Consider the following 17,743-nt stretch of genomic DNA (forward strand, 5'->3'; position numbering starts at 1 on the left):
AATTTCTATATTTTAGAAATATTTTTATAAAGAAAAAAATTAATATAGAAATATCATTTGCAATATATGTAGACAAAATAAAACTTTTCTGCATGTATAAAGAACACTTCAAATTAATAATAACTCTATAACTTCACAATTATAGATTTTTTGTTACATTATGGTATAGCCAAGAAAATCTGGTACAGGCAAAAAATTATGGTTCATCAGCAGCCATAAACAAACAAACAAACAGCGTTTATTTCTATGTGTAGATAAGATGTCCATATATTCATTAATGAAAGCAAGTTTCAGAAAAACAAATATAAAATAATCAAATGTGTGTATGTAGAAGGAGAGAATATCATAGATGCTTATAGAGTAATAGATTTTGTCAAATGATATGAAAGAAACTGCAAATAGTGGCTACTCCTGAGGAGTGATATTCGAGGAATTGGGTATAAGAAGGAAAGATGAATTTTTACTTTAACCTAGCTGGACTATTTGCTTTTATTCAAATAAAAAGGAATAGAAAAACTCTCAAGAGCAAATAAACATATGATATTGTTCTGCTATTGTACAATGCTTCATGCTCAGATATTTTACTTACATCGGCACCCCTAGTTGACCATTCTCTTTGGCCTTGGAACTGCTTATAAATTGCATCAATAAAGTATGTTTTTGTGGAGGCTACCCCTGACTTTTCAAATTTCATTTCTGCATTAATAACTGCAGCCCAAGCAAACTAATCCAATAGCCTGAGATGAAGGTGACCACAGAGTGAGGCAATTAATTCTTGGCAAGAACAGTTGAATTTACCCTGAGTGCTTGGTACAAGCTATCATTTGCCAAGCATATTACTACTGCCAAAGCTTCACATGGGCTGCAGATGACAGGCTTATTCAAGGATTTCTGTCCCCTTAGCCAAACCAATAGCTGCTTTGTAGCACCCTCTTGGCTGACACTCAGAATTACAAAATGTTAGACCTGGAAGAAGCCTTAAAAATAATTTTGTCCAGCCTGTTCATCCGTTAAATTAGGAGTACAAGACTCAGTGATAGGCTGGTCACTCAGCTAGGTGAGGACAGAGATGAAATTAATGTTTTCTAACTCTTAGTCAAATGCTATGAACAGTGAATATAATGGTGTTAGAAATCCAGTAATTTTCAACAATATAGACACAACTTTTTTTGCCTCTTCCTTCTCCAGGTCTTTATTGACAATCTAATTAAATTGTTTGGACGAAATTTTAATTTCACATGATGACTCATAACTACTACATAAGCCCCATGTGTTCAGAAAGCCCAAGGATATCCATTCTTTTTGACAAGGAATCCTTTGAGGCATAATGGTCAAGAGCAAGGATTCTAGCATCACAATATCTAATGTGAATCCTAGTACCATAACTTAATCCTAGTGCTGTATAATCTCAGGTACGTTACTTAGTCTCTTGGTATCTCAGTTTCCTCATGTAAAAAAATGGGAAAAAATAATAATACCTATTTCATAGGGCGGTTATGAGAATTAAGTAAAATAATACATGTAAGGATTTGAAAAGCGCCTAGTACAGGAAAAATACTCAATAACTACAAGCTCTTTATATACAGTAATACTATTATTACTAGTTCCTGGAATTTTACCTGTTCTATTGTAAGTGTCTGACTCAAAATTTATCTAGATTATTAAAATAACATATCAGATTTCTCTCCTGATCACAGTCTTCCCTCATTCCTTCTCATCATTCTCACTGCTATTAGCATTAACTTTATATAACGTTAAGTCTGGTAATGTTATTTCCCTCATAAAGTCTTTCAGGTCATGATCTCACAGTTTTGTGAGATTGAGCTCCACATTGGGCTCTGAGCTGATGGCACAGAGCCTACTTGAGCCTACCTTCTCTCTTTCTCTCTCTCCCTTTCTCTCTGCTCCTCCCTCGCTCTTGCTCTCTCTGTCTCTCTCAAAATAAATAAATAAACTTAAAAAAACCCAAAAATCTTTCAATGGCTTCCCATCACCTGGTTAAAATCTAAACTCCCTGGCATGGCACACTAGGCCATTTGTTTTCTTTCTTTTCTTTTTTTAATATAAATTCATTGTCAAATTGATTTCCATACAACACCCAGTGCTCATCCCAACAGGTACCCTCCTCAATGCCCATCACCCACTTTTCCCTCCCTCCCCCCCCCCCCCCATCAACCGTCAGTTTATTCTCAGTTTTTAACAGTCTCTTATGGTTTGGCTCCCTCCCTCTCTAATCTTTTTTTTTCCTTCCCCTCCCCCATGGTCTTCTGTTAAGTTTCTCAGGATCCACATAAGAGTGAAAACATATGGTACCTGTCTTTCTCTGTATGACTTATTTCACTTAGCATCACACTCTCCAGTTCCATCCACGTTGCTACAAAAGGCCATATTTCATTCTTTCTCATTGCCAAGTAGTATTCCATTGTGTATATAAACCACAATTTCTTTATCCATTCATCAGTTGATGGACATTTAGGCTCTTTTCATAATTGGGCTAAACTAATTGGTCACTGTAAAACCCCTGTAAAACAGCTCTTCTCCACCTCATGCATAATAAAATTATAAGGAAAGAAAAATGGTAGCTTTCTGCACTTTTTCTATCTTGCTTGATGGCCTCTTTTATAACATGATTTAATTGCATTACAGTGGTCCTGCATACAAGTTTTAAAGATATTCATACTTAGGGTTCCTAAGTTATAAAAAAATATATCTTTTCATTTAATGCATTGTGTTTAAATTTAGTGGGTCTAGAGATACTGTAATTCTAACATAATTACATAGTAATTCTATGTTAGTAATTCTAACATAGTACCACATTTGTTTGGTTAAATTTTACATTTTATAGCCTTTTTCAACAGTATAGGATGCAAATGGTAGCACTGAAAACTCTTAAATATCAGTATAGTCATCTTTAGCCCAGAACTTCCTTCTTGGTGTCAGATGTATGATATGCATGGCCTACTGAACACGGAGGTAGCACAGATATTTCAAACTTGGCAATGAAATACTTGCTTCACCTCCTTCATCCTCCATCCTATGTCTTATACCAAGCACCAACATATACCCAGTTTCCCCCCAACGAAACCTTAGATGTGTTTCATGTTCCTCCTTCTCACTCAACTCCAAAACTCAGTCACAAATTCCTTCCTGGTCACTTTCAACACCATTCTATCTTCTCCCTTTCAATAATCATTATTTTCATCATGCCTTCAGACACTCACCCTATTTGTCTAGATGAACACAATGATCTCCTCCCAAATTTCCCTGCCTCTAGGCTCATCACCTCATAAACCTGATCCTTTTACTTCACTGCTCAAAATCCTTAGTAGTCCTCCAGTAGTAGTAGATAAAATTCAAATTCCTCAACCTTAAGATGTAAGTTCTTTCATAAATTTTCTTCCATCTACTTCTTTAGATTTACTCCTGTTTCCTTAAATATATCCTTTGCTCCATCCATAATAAGTGCTTATATTTCCCTGGATGCTGTGCTGTTTCGTGCCTCTGTGCCTTTGTACTCTGAATCTTTTTGTCTGAAATGCCTGCATCCTTCTTCCTGTGCTACCTTCCTTATCTGCTTAACTCCTTTCTATGCATGTTTAGAAAGTAGCATCATGTGTCCTTTTATCTCTAGGAAGACTTGACCTACCTAAAAGATGTTCTGTGCTTTATTAATCCTTCTGCAAATACCCACATGTAACATGTATTAAACTTTTTAAAAAATAACATCTCTCTCCTTTCTTCTCCCTCAGGAATACAGGCTCCTTGAGGGTAAGTAGGAGCCATGCATTATTTATGTTTGTATTCTCTAATGTGTTCACAATGCCTGACATTTAGTCTGTAAGAAAATCCTAAGGTCATTATGGCAGTGGCAGCAAGAGTTAGGGAGCAATCCCCAAAGGAAAGAGAAACATGAGCATTCTTGAACTTTAGGGAGGGTTGGGACTTGATTATTTTAAGGAAGTTAGGGGACTTCCTTATATTGACACTAGTTTCCTTACACGGACACTTAAGAAATACATGTTGAATGAATGCATGCATGCATGAATGAATGATAAGAGCTGAGTTCTATTGGGAAAGCTTCACATCTCTTCCAAAATACCAGCTCTTTACAGGCTGCATATTTTCAGATTCTACAAGAAGGGTATCCCTGAAGAAGGGTGCAATTCTACATTCATTGTAATACAGACTATTATTGTATCCATTCAGAGCATGTGGATCAGGTGATTCTCATTATCCACATTGGTGCTTCAAACTGCTGAATTTTCCAAAGTTTTCATAGACTATTGTGAATGAAAGGTACTAGATCCTATTGCAACAATGAAGGAAAATAACATTCATTTATCAATAAAATACTGTTTTGTTGAGAATCTGCTTGTTCCCTGTAAATGCCTACCCCTCCCACACATAAAAATATCAAAACCTGGAAGTTTAAAGATTTTTCTCATTCACCTGAGTTAAATGTGTCCTATTTTTGTCTACCCAAGAGGCTTAATAAGATAAGAGTGCTTTTATAGCAGTTACCTAAGCCTTGCTTTAGCACAGATAGTGGCCTATGGGAAGGAGAAAAAACTTACAACTGAGTATTCCATCATAAATGTTATGTGATATTGGTACTGGTTTCAAAAGGACTGTTTCTTTTTATGTACATAAATCTCCTCATACTCAGGAAAATGGATGCACTATAAACATTTTAAGGAAATTCATTTAAAGGAAAAATAATCTATGTAGAATCTTTGTGACAATGCTAACCCATATATAATGTTCTGGTAACACTGATAAAAATGTGAAGCCAATTTAATGTTAAAAATCTATAGCTTCTAAATAAAAGACACTAAGGGCATGTCTGAATAAATAACTTAAAATTTGTTCTCTTCCTCACCCCTCCAACTGTCTAGTTTATTCCTTTAGTTTTGACAATCTAATTATACAAACAATAATGACTATATGTAACTAATATTTTGGAATGGATCAAGTCAGGGACTTGTTTTAGAAACTTAGTCACTGTTTTGTGTCATTCCCAGTAAGAAGTAAGTTCCATGAAAGCAGAAGAATGTTATTTTGTTGTTTTTTACTGCTGGATTTCCATGTCCTTGTGCAGCTTCATGCAAACAGTAGGTTCTCATTAAATGTTTGTAAGTGAATGAACGGCATCTTTTGAAAGGCAGCTATGCTCACCACTATACCACCAAAGCTGAATGGTATCTTTGGGGATAAAATGTGTAAGAGTTAAGAGGGCATGGGACAATGCACCCAATAAGGTTAAACAGGTATTTATTCGTTATTTGATCCATCTAATAAAAGTAAATGGAAAATAGAGCAAACAGAATACACACAATGCTATTTATGCTAATATCTACACAGTTGTGTTTTTTTATTATCTTTTGAAATGGATTACACAGTCCAAACAAGCAAGATTAAATGGGCAAAATTTCATTCAGATATTTTTAGGGATATTTAGTAGAACGGTCTGGGAAAATACATTTAAAGAAAAACCAGGAACAAGGAATACTTCACAACAATGGTTTGTGAGAAAAAGTATTCATTTTTGAATGCATGATAGCCTTCAATTCAGCAGTTCTTTGCTGAGTAACTACCATACTGATGCAGAGTCATGGGTGAGAGAGGAGGACAGGTAGGACCATCAGAAATTGTCATCTCAAGACCTTTCAACAGATTTTGTTGTTGTTGTTGTTGTTGTTGTTCACCTTTGTTGGATCACCTTTCATCCCTTAAATTGAAAATGTTTATTTTTCTTCCTAATTTAACTTTATCTGGCAAATTGAGATGATACCTTCTGAGTATGAGTAACCTTCTGAAGTCATTCCAGAACTGTATACATTGTTGGCTTCTGTGATCAGAATACTACTTAGATAGATCATCATATTTGGAACACTTCCAAAGCAGAGGCTGCACGATATACGTGAAAAGTCTAACAGGAAATTGAAATTTAAGATATAGTGTAGACAAGATGGACAAGAGGAGAGAAAGGTTTAAAAGTGATTTCTGGATTTCTGGATTGAATATTGGTGTCACTACTTACAGAGCTAATTAGTAACTATTTCATTGATTTTGGCAATGGCAAGAACCAACATTTTTACAACTCCAAAGTCATGGCTAGGGCTCATCCAAAGGGAAGAACACACATGAGCAGAGCAGTTTCAGAGTATGCCCTTGTCTCTTTTACTAAATCATCATTCCTGGATAGACAGCAATTCAGAAGAGTGCAGGGTATGACAAATAAATAATCCGTATTTTGAACAAATCATCTTGAAGTATGAAAAGTACAAAGAAGTGGGGATGGCTAAGACAATTAAAAATCAAAGAACAAAGAAAATTTTGGTGAGAATGTTTTTATAAATAGCTTCTGATTTAGCTATGAATTTCAAACTAAAAATGTCTCTGGGGAATCCCTTGAAAGGATTTATATGAATCAGGTATTGAAGCACAGATAAAACCGACTTGACTTGGTATATACTGATGCTTCTGCATAGTCTGTCTGTTTTAGTGGGTTATTTTTATTTTTATTTTTTTTAATTTTTTAAATGTTTATTTTTGAGAGACAGAGAGAGACAGAGCATGAGCAGGGGAGGGGAAGAAAGAGGGAGACACAGAATCCAAAGCTGGCTCCAGGCTCTGAGCCGTCAGCACAAAGCCGGATGCGGGGCTCATACCCACGAACAGCGAGATCATGACCTGAGCTGAAGCCAGACACCCAACCGACTGAGCCAGCCAGGCACCCCTGTTTTAGTGTTTTAATAGATAATAAAATGAAGTATTGGCTTGACACGTAACTATTTAACAACTTTTAGTTCACTGAAGGATTCTAAAATTTGAATAGTTGGTTTAAAACTAAGACAAAAGATTTCTATAGCCTGATAAGAAAGGAGGACAGGTAAGAGGAAGGAGATTTGAGCTATTTTAATTGGGAAGAGGATGGCTAGAGCTATGTGACATATGCAAAATGCAGATTTAGTTGACACCATTAGAATTATTTTCTAAGACATTGGAATGATTGTTAAGATTTTTGTTGTTTTATGGGATTTTTTCATCCCATAAAATGGCTGATAAACTGTATTAGTTTGATTCGTTGTGCCAAGCACAACAAATATCCTCATTCGTTCATTCATTCATTTGACAAACATCCACTGAACACTCAATATGAACAGATACTGCTAGAATCTGGGAGGTAAAGACAAATAATACTTGGTATTTTCTCTCAAGAAACAGAAGTTTTTCTACAAGAGAACAGCTATTAGCCCCACAATGACAGCACAATGTCATAAAGACTGTGATCAAGAATGTACACAAGAATGGAAGAAAAGAAGGCTATATTTTGGTAGTAATTAGATGAAGGGTATAGTGAGAAGAATGAAAATTCTGAAGTGAGAAAGCTGCAGGCTCAAGAGCCTGATGACTGAGGGAGCTACAGAAAGTTCCAAATGATGAAAACAAAGGTTGTGTAGGGACAATAGTGGGAAATGAGCATGAGTGTGAAGTAGCAGGCAGGAATCAGGCATGTTATTAAGAGTTCTGTATGCCAAGCAAAGGGGTTTGGATTTTGGCCTGAAGGCTATGGGGAATTATTGAAGAATTTTAAGCACAGAAGTGTCACAATCCAATTGGCATTATATCATGAAAGTGGGCGGTCAGACACAAATTGGCAGCAGCCAGTTTTGAGGAGATGGAGAATTTTGCTTGCAAAGATCTACCAAATATAATAATATGCAGGGGTCACATTTGATGACAGACAAACCTTAACTAAAGTGAAAAGTATACAAATCACCAGTAGAATCATTCTGACAGTAGACCAGATTTCCATTCAAAAAAAGAAATAATGGGAATTCTTAGCAATGGGAAGACAAAATGTAAAATATAAATATAGGTAGATGATATAGATAGCTGATATATATAGATAGATGATATAGATAGGTATAGATATAGATGATATAGACATATAGATATAGATATAGATATAGATATAGATATAGATATAGATATAGATATAGATATAGATAAAACAGTCTTTGGACTATATCCTAGGGTATAATGAGTAGTTGAAGTGAATGGTTTGAAGCTGATTTGGCCAGAAACTGCTATTAGACTTTAATCCCCAGCAAATGCCCTATGGTCTTGTTGTTAATTCCAGACACTGAGGAAAAAAATAACTAAAGGTGTATTGATGTTTTCGTGGGTAATTCCAATTTAAATGCCAGTGTGGAACACTTCCAGACCCGATTATTTTCTACTATAGCTGTCTTGCAACATGAATACCTCGAGTAGTGAGGCTTTAGCTTCATATATTCTCTGCCTTAGAGATAATGACTCTTTAGTAACCATAAAGGAACTTGTGTATTGAAATGATGCTAATCACCTTCATTATAAGGTATATGCTTATTCAAATAATGTTCTTTAGTAATTGCATGCATTTACTCAAGTACGTGATATAATTTAATATTTTATGGAAACATTCTCAAACAACTATAGCAGGAAAAATTGGCCGAAAGGGAGTTTGAACAAATAAGTAAATAGATGAAAAATTGTAAATATTATCTCCTCTCATTTTTCCTTTATTATTTTCCTCTATTTCATTGCTTTTTATTTAAAAAATAAAGGGATACACCTAAGTTCTTTAAGAAACAAATGAAATGGAATAAAGAATTACAAAGAATTGAAATTCCTTGGAACTTATATACAGGAAAAATAGCCACCAAGAATGTTCGCTGTGGGCCAAGCAACAATCCAACTTAGTTATCTCAATTAGTTATTTCAAAATTACTTGCTTTTTCCATACATCTTAACTTAATAAATGTTTGCCAACCTTGTTATGAATTTCACCTTGTACACTAATTCTTTCTTTCCTGAACGTAAGCCAACATATGGTTCTCTTTACCAGGGTCCTGTCAAAATACTGTGGTCAATGCTCCTTTTTGCAAACTTGTCATAAATTCATCCCATGATTATCCAATTATAAGAGAAATGGGTTAAAGAAGGAGTTTGTACACCTTTCACAAATTTATTCACCAAAAATTTGTTATTGAAAGTACTAGAAAAGTGGTCAGGAAGATACGAAGCAAATAAGGTGATGCACAACTTATGGAATGACTGATTTTTTTTTATTATCTAAAACAATTGAAACTGAATGCAGGTAAAGAAAAAAAAATAAGGTAATTCTTTTAGAGTAATGTCTCTTAAAATGGTCACTCCTGTCATAGTAGGTGACTTTTTTTCTGGATTAAAAAAAAAGTTTTGTTGAAGCATAATTTATATGCCATGAAATTAACCCATTATAAATGTAAAATTAATTTATTTTGGTAAACGTACAGAGTTGTGCAGCTATCGCTACGATCCAATTTTAGAACATTGTCATGTTTTCTTAAATTTATTATTTGGCAAAATCAGTATTTTTAAGACCTTAGTAACTAGAATAAAGTAAAAGTATATCAGATTATGGTTAGCCAGGCCTACCACTGGGTTTAAACAATGTGAGGTTATCTGGTGAATGGGTGGATTGAACCAGTAAAGTCTAGTTACAGGTTTAAGACAAAATGCTGAGAGCAGCTACTAAGAAAGAGAATCCAGCAAAGACTTAAACAATCTCATGGAGCTAAGGTAACAAAACTTAGCATTTGGAGCTGCCATGAAGGAAAGAACCTAGTAGATACCCTACAATCTTATTCGGAACCCTTGCAAAGCTGCACACTAGGAGCCAGGGTGAAGCAGAGGTAGAATTAGCCAAAGACCTACGCACTCCTGCCTTGAAACAGCTCAGCACCTGATTACATAAAAGTGACTCAGTATGATTCATCCTATAGGAAAGTAGGGAGTAGTCTATGAAGAATAAATGAACACGTTTTCTAGAAATTCTAATAATTTTTTAGACATGTTTCAGGTAATAAGGTTTACCTTACATGTTTCAGGTTAATAAGAATTAACAGGCAAATCAAGAAACAGGACAAGAGACTAAACAAAAATTATAAATAGATCCATTAACATGCCGGTATTCAAGTTATCAGATATGAACTTTAAAATAACTATGGTTAATAGGCTGGAAAAGTAGAAGAGGTGGTAGCAATTTTCATTAAAGAATTGAAATTTATAAAATTAATCACATGGAGAGGGGGAACACAATAACTGAAATTGAGAATTTAATAGATGAGTTTAACAGGAGATTGGATTCAAGAGAAGATTAATCAAATAGAAAATAGATTAATGAAAAATATCCAGCTCAAGCACAAAAAGAAAGATAAATGGGATATACTTTAGAAGTGTATAATAATTTATAGGACCTGTAACTGAAACCCCAGAAGGGGAGAAAAAGAAAAAGGTAAGAGGAAGGAGATATGAGCTATTTTAATTGGGAAGAGGATGGCTGGAGCTATGTGACATATGCAAAATGCAGATTTAGTTGACGCCATTAGAATTATTTTCTAAGACATTGGAATGATTGTTAAGATTTTTGTTGTTTTATGGGATTTTTTCATCCCATACAATGGCTGATAAACTGTATTAGTTTGATTCGTTGTGCCAAGCACAACAAATATCCTCATTCATTCATTCATTCATTTGACAAACATCCACTGAACACTCAATATGAACAGATACTGCTAGAATCTGGGAGGTAAAGACAAATAATACTTGGTATTTTCTCTCAAGAAACAGAAGTTTTTCTACAAGAGAACAGCCAAAAAAGTTCTTGGTTAATCAAAAATTAGTCAAGAAGAAAAAATACAACATGAGTGGAGTAAATTTTTTTTGTTTGTTTATTTTTTGAGAGGCAGAGAGAGACAGAGAGAGAGTAGGGGAGGGGCAGACAGAGAGGGAGACACAGAATCTGAAGCAGGCTCCAGGCTCTGATCTGTCAGCACAGTGTACAATGCGGGACTCGAACTCATGAACTGTGAGATCATCACCTGAGCCAACGTCGGACACCAAACCGACTGAGCCACCCAGGCACCCTGAGTGGAGTAAATTTTAAAAAAATAGTATGATGCCCAATATTAACTTAAATGTATCAGTAATTACATCAACTCTTAATAGGCAAAATACTCATATTTGATTATCAAACTGAAATTACCAAAGTTTGCCAGATTTAGCAAATAAAAACATAGGATACCCACTTAAATTTGAATTTCAGATAAACAATGAATAATGCTTTAGGATAAGTATATCCCATGCCCATGTAATATTCAGAACATACTTATTCTAAAACATTATTCATTGTTTATTTTAAATTTTAATCTAACTAAACATGATGTATGCACTGTTAACACTAGTGCACCCTTATCACTAAGACAGTTATTAGTCCCAAACCAATTAATGTGACTTCTGGAAGAAGGGCTCCCTAATATGCAACCTCAGAGTTAGACAGACTTACCCATCTATAAGCACTACCCCAGGCGTGCATACCCACTGAAAATTCAAAGCTTGTTCCTGGAGAAGCAGAAATATAAACTCAGGTAAATGTTGCTATCAAAACAGCAATCTTAAACATAAGAATAAGAAAGACTGAAAGATTGAAAAAACAAAACAAAAAAACCCCAACCCACCCCAAACGAACGAACAAACAAACAAAAAAACCCACACACACCAGGAGAATGCTAAGCAAAAGAAGTCTATCTCAGCTAAACTAATGTAGGCCCAAGTAAACTTTAAGACAAGAAACATTCCTAGGTATATGCCTAATATAAATAGATACACATTTGTATCAAAAGCCATGTACAATTTTAATCACAAGGCTTTCTTCATAATATTCTAAAGCTTAAAATAACCTCAATGTCCATTAATAAAGAAATCTAAATTGTTAGATATTGATACAACGGAGTACTATAGAGATCTGGAAAAAATTGCTATGCACAAGTGCTTAGATCTCGCAAACAGGATATTCGATGAAAGAAATTGGACAAATGAATACAAATTGTATAATTCCAATTAGACAACATTTTTTAAAAAGACAAAAATAACCTAAAGTGATAAAAGTCAAGATGGTGGTTACTTTGAGGAGGAATTTGTGTTTATAGTGGGACAAAGGGAGGGCTACTGGTAATATATTTTTTATCTACATGGTGGTTACATAGATGTGTTCATCTTGGGAAAATTCATTAAACAGTGTGCTCAGGAATTTTGCATTTTTATTGAATATTATGCTTCAGTAAAATAGTTGCATTACATAAACATGGTATTGCATGTGCTAAATAGCACATATAACTACAGTGTAGTGAAAGAATATAAAGGAAGGAAAGATGAACTTATGTAGAAATACCTAAGTAGAGCTTTGGGAGCTGAGGAGCAGTGAGAACGTGAAAGCACTGGAATATGGAAAAGCAAGGAGAATGAAATGGAATGGTGTATTTGGACAACTGCATGCACTTTAATACAAGTTACCTTTCATGCAGGAACTGGAAGGATATGAGGCTGCAAATATAGGTAATGCCTGCTCAGTGTTGAATCTTGAAGGCCCAGTGTTACATATGCCTCTGTTGACCGAACTCATTCTCTTACCCTCACTTCTAAGTTCAGCCATGGCTGGCTTGATGCAGGCTTCGACTCACCTTATGCAGAAAATGTCTGACCTCAAACCTGTACTACACATCTTTAACTTTTCACCCCGGAAAGGCTCCAGTGCCATAGATGTTAAAGTACCCATTTCTCAAGCATGTGTGAGCATCCCCGAAAGTACAGGCTACTCCAAGCAACAGGAGAGAGGACTTACAGATAAATAGTTCTCCTAGTCAGTCCTTAGGTGAATGGTTCTGGGAAGCATTCTACAGGATCCTTAGAAGTTTGGAGTCAGGATGGAGCCTTGCTGCCTCCAGTGACTTTGATAACATACTCTTATAATGGATTTCCCTCTTTCCCTTTCCATCCCTTTCCCAAATCATTTGCTGCCACTCTGGACATTATCTCCCTAATAAACTGCATGCACCTAAGATTTTGTCTGGGGTTCTGCCCTAGGAGAAAACATGAACTAAGAATTGTGGGTTCTATCCTGCAAGGCAGGGGGAACCCAAGTTAAGAGTGGCTGCGCAGAGCCACGTAGGACACTAACAATGCAGGCAAACAACTCGGTCTTTGAGAGAATGAATAACTCACCTCCTTCTTCTCTGAAGCAAGGAGAAATAGGACAAAGAAGTAAAGCAGATAAAGATAATCTTTATCTCTGACAAAGATCATTTTAGAGAATGTGACTCACATGTTTAGGCAGATGGACTTCCTGTTAATGAACCTCAGATTTAGATCGACCCCCTATAGTATTAGGGCAGTAAGACCTCTGCACTGCAAACATAGCCTTCCTCTAGAGAGGCAGAGCAGAATGTCTATATACAGCCTGGATAAAAAGAGGCATTGATTCCTAGTAATCTAAGGAATGCAGAGAAAAACATTGGTGAAAAGCAGCATTTGAGCTGAAACTGAGTGAGCAGAGTTTTGACAGGTGTAGACAGAGGTTACATATGAGATAGTGATGTGTAAGTGATTAACTGCTAAACCAAATAAATTGCGGTGGTTTAGCAAATAGTTATAGGAAATAGATTATCTCTAACAGAGGATGCATATAGCATTTTGAGTATTTATTCATTTCTTCTTAGAAAGTTAAATAGAATTCAATCTTATCAAATGGTGGGTGGAATTCTGAGCTAAGGTGCCAATATGTAATAACTATAGTCCTCCACATTTCTTCCCCACTGCCAAATTCATATTCATTAAACCCTTTTCCCTTGTTGCTAAGCAGAGGATGCAAGAATACATTACAAATCATAAATATTAGCACAGTAGGATTTGCAAGTCAACCTGTCTTATTATGAATGCAGTTGCAAAGTTCTAACCTTCTGTGTTCTTGTCTACATTCTGTACAGGCTGGGAATACTTGCCCCAGGATTATCAGCACCAGGAAAGGCAATAAATGCTTGTAAATCATTGTCATTTTTTCTGTAACAAATGCCTTTGTTTAGTGCCATCACATTTACTGATGGCTACAGGTACATGCATGAGTGAAGGTATATATTCGCCACCATCCCACACACAAACATGCATAATCCACTTGGAAATACACAAAACACAGATAAAAGGCAGAAGTGAGGATACACTATACTTTTCAACATCTAAAATATAAATTCTTGGGGCAACTGGGTGGCTCAGTCAGTTAAGCATCTGACTTCAGTTCAGGTCTTGATCTCACGTTCACGAGTTTGAGCCCCACATCGGGCTCTGTGCTGAAAGCTTGGAGCCTGGAGCCTGCTTCAGATTCTGTGTGTGTCTCTCTCTCTCTCTCTCTCTGCCCCTTGCCTGCTTGCTCTCTCTCTCTCTGTCTCTCAAAAATGAATATTAAAAAAAATTAATATAAATTCTTGCCACTTTCATTTTTAAGGTAAGATGTGGACTTCACAGTCTTTTGTTTTGTCTTATTTAGTATGCTTGGTCAGAGGAGAAATAACATAGGATCCTGGCATTTTACGAATACTTTCGACGCAGACCACCCTGAGTCAGGACCTGTGGCTATCAGATTGTGTCAGAGCTTCATTTATCTCTTTCCCTCCTGCTGCCTGCCTGCCTGCCTTTTGACAATTTCACTGCTAATTAAACCTGAGAGCAGGTGGATAGAGAGAAGCTGTTAATCTCTATTTATTCCCTTTCACGGGTCGGGTTTAGAGGAGGGATAAACAAATACGGGAAAAGTAAGGTTGGGTGCTGTTTTAAGATTTTTACTGATCTCTCTCCATCTGGATACATTGTGATTCAGGTTTATCTTAGAATACCCAGTTACTAATGTAACATTCTTAGTGATCAACCATTTGATTCAATTCACTTCAATAATTCGACTGATGTCCTGCTAAGAGCTAGGCCTTATGTTATATGTGAGAGAGAGAAGAGTGAGTAAGACTCATCTGCTTTCTGCTATTATGCAGTTCACAACAAAACCGAAATACATACAACAAACAAGTAATTGAAAATGTGATCGGGGCACCTGGGTGGCTCAGTCAGTTAAGCAACCAGCTCTTGTTTTTGGCTCAGGTCATGATCTCACGGTTCACGAGTTCAAGCCCAGGATCTGGCTCCCTGCTGTCAGCACAGAGCCCGCTTTAGATCCTCTGTCCATCCTCTCTCTCTGCCCCTCCCCTGCTCTTTCTCTCTCTCTCAAAAATGAATAAACATTTAGAAAAAAGTATAATCAATGACAGGAGGAAAAGGGCAGGGAAACAGGCATTAGGGCATGTGTACATAAACTCAAAGACTTTCACACAGCAATGGGACTTGGGCTTTTTCTCTCATCTTTCCTATACACTCCAGATTCTCAGGTGAAGAGAATGGTGAAAATATGTGACTTAGATTAACGGGTAAGCTAATAGCCTGCTGTTTTAAATAAGAAGCTGAGCTTTCTTACTTGCTGGTCACTCTCTGAGAAGGCTCCTTGATAGCTCATTATATATCAACTTTCATTCAATAAAATCCTCCCATCAGGATCTTAAAGGGTCAAGTCTTAGGGTGTGCTCCAATGATAATAACTTCTGTCTTTGAGAGGATCACAGAAGGATAGTGCGTTAAGGACCCTTGGAACTATCACCCCATTATATGAATGATAAAAATTAGGATTAGAAATTTAAGTGATATTTTTCTAAAATCAGCTGAGATAGAAACTCAGATCTTTTGACTCTAATACATGGTGTGGTAATGAGTTATGCTCCTGGTGAAGCTTCTAGCAATTTTATAACAAGCTTAAGGAAGAGGCCAAGTGCATATATAATCCTTCAGATTTAGATTTCAAATCATTGATTTAAAACTGCTCTGCACCATCAGAAAATAAATGAAAAACTAAAACTAAAACTACCTATAATTCTTCATCTTCTCAGACTACCATTTGATGACCCAACTCAGGATTTGAAAATGGTATCATAAATTTTTCTGTTGTTATTAGGTCCAAATAATGTTTAGGGACTTGAAAGTTTGTTCTTGATGAACCCAAGAGGATTGCTGATAATTGCTATTTGGTTTTCTCAAGGTTCCCGCATTTTCTTTTAAATCTTGTAATGCAGAATTAGTGCATGTTGAATTGCCCATCTCTTAATTATAGAATTATTTTGTTATTATTGGATGTGAAATGGTAAAATAATTTTGCTAATTTTAGGTAGATTCAGATATAAATATTTTAATTTTTTTTAACGTTTATTTATTTTTGAGAGACAGAAAGCATGAGCGGGGAAGGGACAGAGAGAAGGAGACACAGAATTCCAAGCAGGCTCTAGGCTCCAAGCTGTCAGCACAGAGCCGGACCTGAGGCTTGAACCCACCAACCCCGATATCATGACCTGAGCAGAAGTCGGCTGCTCAACCGATTGAGCCACCCAGGCACCCACCCCATAGATTTAAATATTTTAAAAAAAGATTTGATAGATACCTTATTTAGTGTTGCTTGTCAGAATTATCTTGTGGAAATTGTAGGATTTATCAAACCGGTTGTTCACTGTAAAATTACCAAACCAGTTTTTTGTAATTTTGATTAACTTATTTTGTAAGGTGAGGACGATCTCTGAAAGACAAGCTATTTTTAAGCCAGCCTTAAATGTATTCCTTCCTTCATCCTTCCTCCTAATTGTAAGGTCAGTGATATCCACCTCTTTGACTAATAGGAAATGCTATCTGTATGAAATCAGCTTATCTAAATATATTAAGAATATCCAGCAGTCCTGTTTCATGGAAATTAAATGAGTGAATAACTTTGTGATGAGAAAATCACAAGGTCATGGCCACTTTTGCTTTAAAACTAAACGAGCAAATCTTTAAAAACAGTTTGCTTTTGCTCTTTCCATGGTAAGAGCTCAGTGGTCATCTTTTTCTTGGATTTTGACATTCAGAGAATCTCCAAGGCCCAGGCAGTAAAAGCAATAAAAGATGATAGGGTTGAAGGTGGTTTGATAAAGTATTAAATAAGCAACAACCCAGCCTTATGATGTTTGAAGATGGTTCCTCTAAAACTGTTCAGAAGTTTGGTAGGAACCAGAACCAGTATGTCATCAAGCAATAATCTTAGTACAATCATTATGTTTGGGGACATCCATGTATATGTTAGCATATTTTGATTAATATTAAATATTAATATCAAATATTTAAATATTAAAATTAAAATATTTAAATATTTCCATACAGTTACAATAGCAGTTGGTCACATTAATTTAAAGAAAAATGATCTTGTTATGGGGCATTTACTGTACTCTCTACTGGGAAAATATTTCTATTTAGTGGCTCCTTATTCTGGTTGTGAAGCATGAAATCTGAGTGTGAATGTTGCCGGGATGATCATCGATGAAGAGAGTGATAAACAGAGCTCAGGCTTGTATTTGCGGGTTCCCCTGTTTCCTCTTTCACATTTTCAAAGAAACTCTTTTCAGCATTTGTATGCTTGTGATACACCAAGTCTTCCTCACCAAAATCACATTGTAAAATCTGATGAAGGAAAGCCTTTCAGAAAAAAAAAAACAAAACCTTGATACAATTATGTCTGTACATTTATAAAATGTGTTTATTAATTCTTAAAAGTTCCATGCATTTCATCTAAGCACCTCCCTATATTTTGTGGAGTGAAAAGCTAATTGCTCAATGACTTTCAGGGATCCTCAGAGCAAATGGAAGAATATTTGGAGAGGAGGTGGGGTGAGGAGCACAGCAATGGTAAGGAGGAGGGGAGGTCATCTAGAATTGTTTACTCTAAGGGCCAAAACAACACTGAATCCCTTTGATTTTATTCCTTGAAGTC

This window comes from Panthera leo, chromosome B4 (assembly GCF_018350215.1).
Source record: "Panthera leo isolate Ple1 chromosome B4, P.leo_Ple1_pat1.1, whole genome shotgun sequence".
NCBI classification, from domain to species: Eukaryota; Metazoa; Chordata; class Mammalia; order Carnivora; family Felidae; genus Panthera; species Panthera leo.